The sequence below is a fragment of the Astyanax mexicanus genome, chromosome 1 (assembly GCF_023375975.1).
Source record: "Astyanax mexicanus isolate ESR-SI-001 chromosome 1, AstMex3_surface, whole genome shotgun sequence".
NCBI classification, from domain to species: Eukaryota; Metazoa; Chordata; class Actinopteri; order Characiformes; family Acestrorhamphidae; genus Astyanax; species Astyanax mexicanus.
Window position 1 is genome coordinate 94,381,343 of NC_064408.1, and position 13,389 is coordinate 94,394,731.

Consider the following 13,389-nt stretch of genomic DNA (forward strand, 5'->3'; position numbering starts at 1 on the left):
ATCCACAGAAGATGGGAAAGAACCATTGAGTAGAACAAAGGCTGGAAAAAGAAAAATCCAGGAGTATGTAAAAGAACTACTAATGTGAAAGAACACTTAAACGGGAAACTCCTTTAGAATTCGCCAAAGAATCATTGAGAAGAACCAAGATTTAAGAAAGAAAGAAAACTTCCCCAGAAGCAGAAGGAATAACCAAAGAGAATGACCAAGGAAAAGGAAAACTCTACTGCTGGCCAACATCAATAGATGTTAATTTCAGGTTAATTTCAATTGTTGGTCATGACGTCTAACACTGTTAAGTGCCTGGAAGGAAGGAACTCAACAGGAAGAAAAAGACTGAACACGAAATTGTTTTAAGAGATTAAGGAACCAAAACTCAATAAAGTCCATCATATTATGTGAAAGAACCATCAGAAAAAACAAGACACCCCATGAGTACCACTACCACCTGACTAGTCCAACAGTTAATGTGGTGGATTTACTGATAGTATGTATGAGTACAGTATGAGTATTAACTTTGAAGCACCACATGGCTCGCATACTTTAGGCAGGTCACTGACATTCAGCACTATAGACAGACTTTCTTAAAGCCTAAACACCTTTTTTTTCCTAGTGTGTAATCACTCTTTTATGGATGTCATCAAGTTGTGTGAATGTGATCTAATGGTGGCTGACTGATGGAAGTTAGCCTTGCAGACGCACTCATTCACACCACAGCCACGCAACCACGCCTAGACCCAGTGTCTGATCACCAGCCCACACCCGCAGTCTACCAACCAGGCTATCCCTCGCCAAACCCCGACGCAGCCTTCACACTCCTGCCTTCAAACAGGATGTGGGCTTTGCGAAGGCTCACCGCATCTGATTCTACAACAGAGCGAGTCCTGTAAAATTCTGATTGAACATTCATCAGTCTCGTTAAAAAAACAGCAAAATTGCATTAACTGTGGTATGTGTGCCATCTCATTCAGGTATTTCCCCTATAATGTTTAGACTGGTGTTCGGAACAGGGGATGTGGTCGGAAAGGAAATGTGTCTCACACTTTTTAAGACTTTCAGAGAACATATTTCAGTTTGGATCGTCGTTGAGTAATTCTAACCGTTCGCATGTGTGCCATTCTAACAAGTTACTGATTTACTGCCCCGGCCTCCCATTTTCTAAACATCATATTCTCTTTGAGTTTTAAGTGAACGGAAATCTGCTGGATGTGAATTTTCAGCGTATGTTTCATCTGCATGGGAAGTTAATACATTTATTGTTTTCTTCCATATCAGATGTTTCCCCTTTGCCTTCACTTATCTTGTCAGCAAACCAGATCAGAGATGTGTAGGAGGCCAAAATGCAAATATGGGGCATTTTAGTAACTGTAATACAGATGACTGAAGAAAACAATTTAATCTTTCTATTTTCTCCATGCATATAAATATGATCTAACTGATCAACCCAGGAATGGAACTGAACTGCAAATGATTTCCAGAATAGCACAACATGAATCAATGAAATAGTCTAACAAAGTTTGGGGACAATTTGCATCTTTATACCTTTTTCCTTTTCTTGAGAAACTTCGTGCTCATCAATGGGTCTTACTTGGTATAAAGAGCACGCTGGGACTAAATATTTGCATTTGCTACCTAACTACAAGGAAATGCCACATGTCATGGGATAGGATTTTGTCCCTTAACTTTTGCCATGTCCAACAGAAAATAAAAATACTGGCATATGTGTGTAGTCTTTCCTGCATGGGATGTGTATGTGACTGCCAAAAACGAAATAAAAACACCCAAATATCGCAAAAAGGGTTTTTATGGTATTGCGAGGAGGAAATGTTACAATATTTCTAAAGCCAAAATTTTAAAACGAGTAATTGAGATGTATTTTTATAAATAAACTATGAATCAAATTAAGTATATCAATGTACCATTTTATTATTCCTTTTGTTGCTGAACATACAGCATGTACAATATGATAAACTGCTGTTACACCTACATCAAGTGTCCAGCTTGTATTAAGTAATGACGTTTCTCAGTTGGAACAGGTGTTGCATAACTGTATTGTGAATTTAAACATGTTAAATGCTCACAAAACTTTAGAAATGAAAGGTGCCATCCATCTGGCACCCATTACAAGTGCATGGTGATTGGTGTAACCCAGGTGTGCTCTGGATCCACCAGGATTCTCTCTAGGATGAAGGGAGCTGATAAGAAGATGGATGGACGGATGGAAAGAAGAGTTCAGAGCTGCTTCAGACAGAAAGTGAAGTCGAGCCCCACCATTGATAACTGGAAATCATTGAAGGAGGTGATTGAGGAGATGGGTGGAGGTGGGTGCAATGTTGTTCAAAATGCAGATGAGCTGAGGGTATATATAGAGAGGGGAGGGGGAGTTAAGAATGAAAGTTTTTATTGATAACTCCACTTACTGTGATCAACAAATTATTAAAAACATTATTTTTTAGTAAGAAACTGAGCAGCTTGACTATTGACTATTTTTTTGCATTCCTCTCATTAATGATGTAGCACTACACTGAGGGTTATCTCTGTAGAAAAGAGGCCAACCACTTCCACATCCTCTGTTTACTACTACTCCCTCTCCACTAAACTTATGGGAATGCTTTCAAAGTCCCAGGGCCACCCAAGAACACAGCAGAGCCTTATGCATCTCGAGATCTGGACCACCATCAGTGGTCAGCTGACCAACCTCTAGTCTTTATTTATTGCTGAACTAAGTCGTATTAATCCTGACATAATGCACAAATAAATCTATGGCTAGGGACAAGTATGCTTTGAAGGAGTGTACATGACAGGCTGTCCCATGCTCACCACTCCCATGTGGTGTAAGAATTTGATTGCTTTAAAGCTTGGCTGTGGCGTTCTCTTCCAGCTGGTTTTGAGCGTGGCTCTTATGACAGCGTGGGGAAATATCCGTTTCACCTGATTTGTGGAACTCCTTTTCAATCAAGGCTTTTAGGCAGCAGCGCTTGGCTGACATGGTGATATGGAAGAACATCCAACTCTCAAACAGATGTTTCAGACCAAGCTTCTTGAGCCCATCTACAGGGCTGAAACCCAAGCCTCGCCTCTGGAAATCTCTGAATAACCTTGGAAAAGTACATTTTGGATCGTTTCACATTTCCAGTCCAACTCTTTCCAATGTGAAACCTTTTCCCAAAAAGGATTGGCTGCTCTTAAATCAGATAAAATCTCAATACTTACCTTAAAGTACAACTAAGTTCTCCTGAGAATCTTTGGCCTTGAATGACTACACATGTGTGGTCAGAGGATCATGCTGGGCTTTCTTGATCATTTTAATTCTGTGGGTTAGATACTGTTCCAAGCAGCAGATCAGTCCTGGGGGGTTCAGTCCTACTGGAAGCTGGAATAGAGCAAAGTTTGCATTATTTTATTGAAACATAAAGGTGTCAAAAAGGGCGTAGACTTTGGAGGGATGTCATAGCATAGAAATATGTTTGGCTTTATAAGGAACCTTTAAATAGGTGGTTTGGCAAAGCAATGCACACTATGACATTTGTGACATTCTTCCCAGAAATAATTTGATTCAAATAAGGTTTGGTGCAGTGTGTTATTTGTTTGTATTGCTAACCTTCTAACTTGCACTGCAAAAATAATTAAGTTAATGTAACTAAAAAATGAAATTTCTTAAGCTGATTAAGCCAAATTAACTCCTAAAGACTAACTCAGATTCACAATCAATATTTTTTTGTCAGATCAACTTTTTGGCATTTTGAATTTAGGTGAATTGATTTAGTTGAGTTATACTGACTAAGTTAGCTTAGTTCTTAGTTCTTTCATTGAAACATTCAGGGACATTCAATGTATGCAGTATGTTTGGGTGGTACAATTTCAATGAATAAAAATCACACTCAATTTTAATTAATTAATTGAATTTGATTTACTATTTTTATTAAGTTTATTGAGCAAAAAGCCTTATATATAAGTCCGCAAGAAAACATTAGGGGAAATATGGTACCAATTTTTTTGTTTGTCTTGTGAAAGAGATTTCTTTACTGTTCCAGCTATAATTAATTTGCATTTCAGACATATTACATCTTACTTACATCAGTGTTTAGGTGCTCCCACCAGGCTACCTCATCTTATGTAATCGTACAATGAAATGTGAATAACCATACATAAATCATTCTTTTCATATTAAGAGTATCATTTTATCTTCTCTTGGTAGTTACTGTTTAGTCAATTAATTTTAGCTTAATAAAGGAATGAGAATATAGTAGAGTTTTAATACCATTTGAGATTTGAGTCAACCTGAATTTTAAAGTATTAAGATTCTGTTTTTTAGTTTTTCAGACATAATGCATAATTTTAAACTCATGTTTGATTCCTTAAATACAATGTTCTTAAAGTAGTGAATTTGTTCAATAATTCTTAACTTTACTTAACTTTAGATTTTGCCCCTTAATGGGGATTAAGCCTTTAGGTAAACACTGACTTTTCTCTTTTAAAGCAGTACATTTTGTAATCACTTCTCAGCTATTTCTTCACCTAATATCCATTTAACTATCCAGAGCATTTATAATCAAATAAAACAGCTGCCTGAAAAAACATGATCACACCTTTGAAACCAACTATGTCTTAAAACAAGGGTCTTCAAAAACAGACATTAGTCATCTTCCTTGTCTCTGGATGTTACCTCTCAGCTACAAGAATATGAAGCTTCTCAATTCCTCAGTAGGAACTCTTATTTTCAAGATTGTGAGCCATAAACAAATATTTGTATGACCAAGAAAAGTCATCCTCTTTGACTCTATGGAATCACTGCTACCGCAATGACTAGAGGCCAAGAGCTCTTCCAGTTCCACTAAACATCTCCCCGTTCTACAGTTACTGGTACTGATATACTGATATAGTTCTTGGAAATGATTTGATTTGAAGCCACACATTTGATTTAATAAGTGGTATTATAAAATAACTGCGTTTTGGGAGAAGCCTGGAGCCCCATTCTACTCCCAATCTAACTGCCTATAAATTCCCATCACTACCTTTTATGTCCCATGACAAAGTTTCCACACCCCACTCTCCTCCCTTTACCTGGGTCACGTCTCTTGGTTCTAATTCCATTCATCAGAGGGGTCAATCCGGCTATCCAGCTCTGGCAAATGCCGCCAGCACTAAAGCCCAATTTCCCAACTTCCATTTGTTTCATGTGAGTCTGCTGCACTATCAAATGCTGCAAAATGTCTTATGCTTTTCGGTAAAAATCATATTTGTGTTTATAAATGGAAAAAATAATGTTTTAAGAAACAGTTTAGTGATTTCACTAAAAAGTTACACAAAAATTACGCGCAAAATGTGTATTGTGGCCTAAACCACACTGAACTGTGCAACCTCTTTACTGGATTGAGAAAAGTGTGTGTATTAACAGAAAGGACACCAAACATTTTTCGTTGGAGACAGTTTAAACCCAAGATATTTCATTGTGTGAACTTAAATTTACTTGTTAATAAACAACCATTCCTCAATTTCATTCCTGTAATAAACTGTTCATTGTTGTTTACTTCAAACCTCTTTGTACTATAACATTTAGTTTGACACATTAAAAGCATACTATATATAAAAAAAATCTGATTGAGAACGACACGAAAAATATAGCCCAGGCTTTTATTTTGGCTACAATTGTATAATTTTTGTTATACAACACTGTAGTGGTGTCGCATCAATAAATTAGCCCTGACGCTCTTAGAAATTTGATCCCTGCTACATGCAACGATGTGGGTTCATGCCGAACTAATTACCCAGTTACGAAGCCTACAGCCCAACAAAGACAATAGCGGATGTTTGCATGGATGCCTTTAGTTTGTTTCATTAAAGCATAACGATGTTTTTTTTGGAGAGAGGTTTCCTCCCTCTTTGCACATGCAGTTGTTTTCTTCATATGTTCACTGTTCTATCGTGTAGTATTTCATTTTCTAAAAAACTTTTTTTTTTCAGAATCACAACAATATTCTATTAATATATCATGAATAAAATCATGTTTTTTATTTTTTTAAACGCTGGTACTCAGCTGTATTTTTAGGAAGGGGACAGTAATAATAGTATAGTGTTGTTTTGTTGTTTTACTCCTGGCAGACTAGATCTTTTTTTTTTCTGTATTATAATATATCAGGGTAGTTTTGATGCTTTTTGCTGAAGTGTTAAAATACTGAAGTGTTCTAAGTTAAAATGTTTGACATGACAACTACATGTATAAATGTTACTTCAATAAAATTAAATATCACAACAAATAAATAAGATATTTCACTTCTCTGCATCAGATATCCAGCTCTGGCAAATGCCTCCAGCACTAATGCCCAATTTTCCGAGTTCCATTATTTGAATTTTAAATCCTGCGCTATTAAATGCTGCCAAATATCTTTATGATTCTGGGTAAAAATCATATTTGCGTTTATAAATAAAAAAAAATGTAGACCATATTTTCAATTGACATTAACTGACTTTTCAAACACCCTCAATGTTTTATATTAATAAAAAATAAACTCTCTGCATACAGAGTAAATTAGTAAGAAACTCTCTTTGTCTTTTTCCCCCATAATAAAAGAAGAGTACATTAGATGAGCATTAAATATTTTTAATGTTTAAGTTTTTTAATGTATTATTTTTTACAAGCTATTCAAGACCAGCCCAGAACGTGTCTGTGACCCACTTTTGGGTCCCAACCCACCACTTGAGACCATGTTCTAAAGCACATCAATAATACAATGCTAACCTCTCCTTTATACCATTAGAGAGAAAATGTTTAGCAAGGGAGGAAGAACAAAAACATTTTGTTATTTGGACTTAACTTAAGAAGATGTTGGAAATGCATCATAAAGGAAAATGTGTCCAGATACATGCTACTGACACTTTTACTGTATAAAAAGAATCACTTAACTAATGCTCTTACTTTGGTTTTTGGTTTTGTTTGCAGTAATTGTAGATATATTTTATATCTGCTGGAAATATATAAACTGAAATAAACAACAACATTTTTAAAGCATTTTCCAGTGTGTTTATGTTGTTTTTGACTAAAACCACTTGAACAGAAATCTCAACATACTTACAAGCTCCAAATTCAAATTCCAAATTCAAGTGTGAATTTCTGGGGGTTTTACTTCACTCTGTGATCTCTTTACCAACCATGAGTGCACTTTTACACACTAGTAGTCACTGTTTGAAATTGACTAGCTCTAACTAAAACTGTAATTTAATATAAAAAGCACCCAGGAACACTAAGGTCACAGAACAGAAACGCAGCTCTGGTCTGGGGTGGAGAAATGCAATAATTGTGAGCAGGCAGTTAGATAGGTCACTACCTCCATTTACCAATTTACCTTCAACCAACCCACAGGAACCAATCAGCACCGCCAGCAGCAGCCCGGAGTAGACCCAGCAGCTCCGGGACGAAGTTCAGAGGATTTTTCCCCTCACACTGTTCACCACAGAGCCTGTTAATGAAGGCTAACTAGCACAGAGATGTGTTAAAAACGCTCCCGTGTGTCTCCTTCAGTGAAGCTGTTCAGGTTTGTCTGTTTTGCTTGGTGTAAATCCTCCTGCGCCGAGGCTGAAGTCTCCTATTTCACTACTGGATCAACATCACAAGAGCTTTAGCAGGCCTGGTGAGTCCTAGCTTTACTCACTATTATCACTACTATCACACACTTACCCCAACACTACTCTACAGTGACTCTAATTTACTCTCTTGCACATATAAATACAAGAAAATCACTGTAAGAGCTGAAGATACATCAGAATTAAATTGAATGTGCCCCAGAAAATTAGCATTAGGGGTATTTCATTTTGTAGTGGGGGAGGCTAGTTAGTTAGTTAGCTAATTAGCTAAGCTAGCTAACTAGCTTTAGCTAGTTAAAACAGTTAGTTAGTTAGTTAGTTAGTTAGCTAAGCTAGTTAACTACCTTCTTGTTTTCTTTGAGGTTTGACTCATTATCTCAAAATCACAACTTATGAAGTCAAACCTGAGGAGAATGTTCCGCAATTTAGACTTATTATTCTCAGGTTTTACTCAGTACCCCAAAAAGATGCAATATTTTCCTCAGGTTTGACTAAATACTCCAAAAAGATGCAATATTTTCCTCAGGTTTGACTCAGTACCCCAAAAAGATGCAGTATTTTTTATCAGGTTTGACTCAATATGTTAAAAATACAGTATTTTCCCCAGGTTTGACTCAGTACCCCCCAAAAATGCAATATTTTCCTCAGGTTTGACTCAATACCCCAAAAAGATGCAATATTTTCCTCAGGTTTTACTCAATACCCAAAAAAAATGTAATATTTTCCTCAGGTTTGACTCATTATGCTAAAAAGATGCATTATTTTCCTCAGGTTTCATTCAGTATCCCAAAAAGATGCAATATTTTCTTCAGATTTGATTCAGTATGCCAAAAAGATGCAATATTTTCCTCAGGTTTGACTCAGTACCCCAAAAAGATGCAGTATTTTTTATCAGGTTTGACTCAATATGTTAAAAATACAGTTTTTTCCCCAGGTTTGACTCAGTACCCCAAAAAAATGCAATATTTTCCTCAGGTTTGACTCAATACCCCAAAAAGATGCAATATTTTCCTCAGGTTTTACTCAATACCCCCCAAAAATGTAATATTTTCCTCAGGTTTGACTCATTATGCTAAAAAGATGCATTATTTTCCTCAGGTTTCATTCAGTATCCCAAAAAGATGCAATATTTTCTTCAGGTTTGACTCAGAATACGGAATAGGTGCAATATTTTCCTCAGGACTGACCTAGTTCAAAATGATAGGTTAACTAATATTTCTCAAGTAGACAAGGTTCTGTGGCTAAAAAATATTTACTTAATTTTCTTAAGGTTAACTTCATACATAGTTACCTTAGCTAGCCTTGCGTTCTGAGGTAACTATATACTCAGTTATGCTCTCAGCTCTCTCACGTTTAATTAGCTCATAAAGATGACATTTTTTCAGGGTTGACTCTAACTTTTAGAAGATCACTTATTTTCCTCTGGATTACCTTAGTAACTCAGAATTGATTGCTCAGTGTTGACACAGTAACCAAAACTATGATGTAGGTTAGTTATTTTCATCAGGGTTTACCTAGTTGCTTAAAGCACTTAGTTAGCTAACTAACCTATTTATTTTTCACAAGTTTGTCTCAGAAGCTCAAATAACTATTTTTTGCAGCTGTAACACAATATAATATTTCAGGATAACTCATTGTTTCACATAAATCATTAAACGTTTTGACATGCTGCTGCTAGAAAGATTTATTTGTCCTGTACCTGGTAATAATGTTTCCATGGAAAGCCAGTACAGATGTGAATATCATAAAATGACATCTTGTTTGAATGTCTTTGTACTAAAATTAAGTAATCTAACTAATCTAAATACTGCTTCCTATCTCTAGTAAATGCCTTTTTAAATATGTCTATGATGTTTTGGCTGAATATAGTTTCACATTTAATCTCATATGTTCTTTGTAGAACAAGTGTGTCATTTATTAAGCTGAAGCATATCTAGAAACTATTTTCTATTTAAAGATTAAAACCAGGTTTCTCAACAGTGTTTTCCATATTTTTGCATCTCTGTGATCTATGTGTTACCGAGCAGTTGACCATAAAGGGGAAAAATGACTGAGGTTGGGAACACTGCAGTTTGCTGTTAGTGGCATTGTTCTTCTCTTGGCGATGATGAGTGCTTTCTGCTTCACTTGGAAGCTCAGAGATGGATTTTCTTTTGATTCAATCTGGGCGTATCGAGGCACTTTTAAACTCAAACATTTGGTGAGCTTGTTAAATACACTTTGCATAACGCTTCCACAAACTTGCGCTGCATGACATCTTTCAAGTCGCGATTTACCAGAAGTTCTTAGTCATGGGGTGTTTGATCCTGCAGTGAGGAAATTGGGAAAGGCTTCAGTGTTGTCTTTTTGGTATTGTCCTGAGAAACTGTGAGGGCTGTGATTTTGTTTTAATGGTCAGAGCTCTTATGAGAAATGAAAAAATACAGAGTTTGTCATATTAACATTCCTCATGGGAGTGATGCCTTTAGAGTTCATCAGATAAGCTGCTTTAATCATCTGCAGGCCTATTCGGTTTCTGCCACGTACTGTATTAGTTTTGTTTTTGGATGTTGGAGAAGTCTATTTTTTAAAGGGCCCACATCATGCTTTTTCCCTTTTCTACAGTCTGTTCATTATATTTTTATGGGTTTCCAGTATGTCTGTATCCAGTCCTAATTCCAGTAATAACTCTATTTTGTGAAACCATATCCCAACACTTTTTTTCCCTAGGAATTAAACAGGATATTTATTACACTGGGTCCAAATTGCATACTAATGAATAATTCTGACAACTTTTTGAGTGCGTAATGTGTGCTATATGAGTGTAAAAAATGCCAAAAAATGTAAAGCAGTGTGCTTACGATGGACACAATTACTTCATAATACAATGCAAAACAAAAAAAGGGCTTATAATATTTCTCACATTTTTAATATAATGTGCTGGAAGCATGTTGATATAGCCTTAATGGGTTTGAGAAAATGCTACTTATTGTCCCAGCTATTTACCTCTGGAAGAACAAAAAAAAAAAAAAAAAAAGTAGTTCAGCAGCCACTGTGTAAGAAAAGATCGAAGTATCACATGACTTAATGACTATTTTGTTTAGTTAATACACAAAGATTTGTCTAACGGTGTTTTATTTAGTGTTTTGTTTAAACCCTGACTAATACATTTTGGTGCTGTTCAATCTGAAGACCGAACACTTCAGCTTAGATAGAAAGTTCAAATTTATTGTATTTCATAAATATTATATAGTTTTTTTAGATTTAAACAATCACAGTTTTTCTTGAACAATGAATGGTATATTATGGTATATATTATATTGATACGTTTCCACGTTTTCCTGGAAAAGGTTAATATAATATCCAGCCCCACCCTTGCTATCAGTAATTGGCAAACTCTTCTGCAAGACTAACAGCGATTGATATTAGGCCATCTGTCTAAAACTACTACTACTACTTTTTGTTTGGCTACCATGTATAGTGTGCTTCATTAAGTTCGCATCCCAGTCCAGTGTAAATAGGTAAGGGGAAACTGCTGAAGGGTGAATTGGGAAGTGTATGTACAGGTAATGTTTTCTGTGACCTCAAAAACAACACATTTAAAACCAGTTGTTTGTGCAGCCTCATTTCCATTTATGGACAGAGTGAATGGTACATTTTTAGAAAGTGTGCGGTTTACCTACTGTGTGAATCTCTCTCTCTCTTTTTTTTATATAAATGAGATTCATTTTTCCATGAAAGAGGCTTTTTAAACAGAAGTCTTTTGAAGCAGTTTATCATCTGATGAGCTTTAAGAGATCATTCTCTCATTTTTTTAAAGTGCATGAACCTGCTCAGATTGAGTCCCTTTGTTCCAGGAAGCGTATGTCTAAAGCCAAGTTTTGTCAAAGTGAGAAAAGGTCAAAATCCGTACAATAACATCCCGGATCATTCTTCTTCTTCACAGACTCGTGTTAGACCAGGGATTCTTTGGCCTTTCGCTGTGTGTGAATGTGTGTATGGCGAGCCCACAGGGTGAACCCTGTGGTGGCTATGAGACCGATGGGTTTATAGCCGTAGTGGCTGACCGCCATGTGGTCAGAGCAAACTTTTAAGGGGTGCTGTACATGGCTGGGTGTGTGTGGTGAGAACCAAGCTACAAATGTTGCTGTCCAGTGCTATAAGTGCGCAGCGGACTGACGGGCGGCTAAGAGGCTGCAGCAGAGCAGCTGCCTAGAGCTTTGTTTGAATGACGCATCAGCCTCAGTGAATGATTTTGCTATTTTGCTGGGAAAGTTTTAACATTGTTCATCAGGGTGCCGTTTTTCATTGTAATCTGGATTTACTTTGCTTTAAATTTCCAACTAATGTAGTGTAATCTTGTAAAATGTAGGGATCACATGAAGCATTGTGTTCCCGTCTTTCTCTTTAAAAGCCCTTAAGCCGGTAGATTGTGATTTTTAAGCAGTAATAAATATGGCTACATTTTCTTGTCCAGAACTGTGCACGCCATCTTACAGTGCAGGTCAGAAAAGTGTGAAACACTGGGCTGAATAAATTCTCTGGAGCCTGCCTGTCGAATGTAAAGGGCCTGTCTTTAGGGGTTTTAACAGTTCCCTTGTAGGTCAATATGTGAAAATTAAGCATTTACATCCTGGTCTCTTTCACCTTGCTGATAAGAGGCTTGAGCTCAGATCTCTATAAAGCTCTATAAAATAGTTTATATTGGGTTGAATTGAGTTGGTGACGTGGTAGACCAGCTGCAGATTATACAGGTGGTTATATTATTGTGGCTTACTTAGGAATATAAACAGCTTGTTTCATTCTAAAATAAAAAAAAATCTGTAAATATTCAATTCAGTTGTGTTTTTGTGCAGCAATTCCCACAGACATTACAAATGAAGTTTGGAGAATAAAGCAGCTTTCATAAACTTGAGCCCCATAAGTTAATACTGATTGATGGACAGTCTGGCTTGTTGTTGGGTACCACATCAGTTTTGTAATGTGTGCTAGCGGTAACCATGAAATAATGTTTATACTATTGTGTGCACTCTCAATCCTCCTAATCCATCTACACTAAATCAGGCAGGCCAGATTTATGATGGGACAAGGGGTTTGGAAACCTGAGATAAGTGTTTGCCAGTCCACGTGGCCTCGCATCTCCATCCAGATGTTCCTCAAAACAAGCACATCCCAATGCAGATGTTTCTCCAAGCAAGATCTTTTTGTTCCCTGTAGTGATTGAATGAGCAACAAGATCAGACACAAGCAATGAACTCCAATAAATAGTTGTGACATAATGCTAATTAGAATCAATAAAGAGCCTTCATCATCCATCATCCCCCTGGGCTCCTATAACCCTATTGGGTTTCTGATGCTGAAGTCATGATTAGATAATATATGAGGCATGAGCAGTGAAAGTAAATCCCTTTTAAAATGCAGTTATTTTCACAGTGGCCGTTAATTTGCCAGGGACATGGTCAGTATTAGAAAAAGATGCAGTTTTCTCCAAGCCAGATTGTCTTGGGATTGAGCATTTTTTTTCATCTATGAGCTCTATGAATAAATCAATGCAATTGCCTGAGGTCACCAAGGCAATATAATGTGCTGAAAGCAGGTTGATTTATACTCATTTTGTTTGGGAAAATTCTACTGATTGTCCTAGAGATCGTAGTTCAGAACAGGGGTAGGCAGTTATGGTGATTTTATCATTACAAATGAAGTCATAATATGCTTTTCTAAGGTTATTCGTAGAACACTGAGCAACTGAATGTGTCACATCTAAACTAAAAGGAGCCTATAAACAACTGAGGTGTTTATAAATGAATAAACCAGCACAGTCATTGGTGA

At 36.6% G+C, this 13,389-nt stretch overlaps 1 protein-coding gene and 1 long non-coding RNA gene across 7 annotated transcripts in view; one reads left to right on the forward strand and one right to left on the reverse strand.

The window, feature by feature from the left end:
- Nucleotides 1-2,138: 2,138 nt before the first annotated feature.
- Nucleotides 2,139-7,301, reverse strand: LOC125806101 (uncharacterized). Its single transcript, XR_007441417.1, has 3 exons — nucleotides 7,074-7,301; nucleotides 3,214-3,373; nucleotides 2,139-2,353 (listed from the first exon to the last, which is right to left on the reverse strand). It is a non-coding gene; the product is annotated as an uncharacterized LOC125806101 (long non-coding RNA).
- Nucleotides 7,302-7,475: 174 nt separating this feature from the next.
- Nucleotides 7,476-13,389, forward strand: part of sulf1 (sulfatase 1) — a 182,546-nt gene continuing 176,632 nt past the window's right edge. For all 6 annotated transcript variants that reach the window (XM_022685639.2, XM_022685621.2, XM_022685646.2 and 3 more), the window contains exon 1: nucleotides 7,476-7,628. The gene's annotated coding sequence lies outside the window, so the exon portion shown is untranslated. The remainder of the gene's footprint in view (nucleotides 7,629-13,389) is intronic.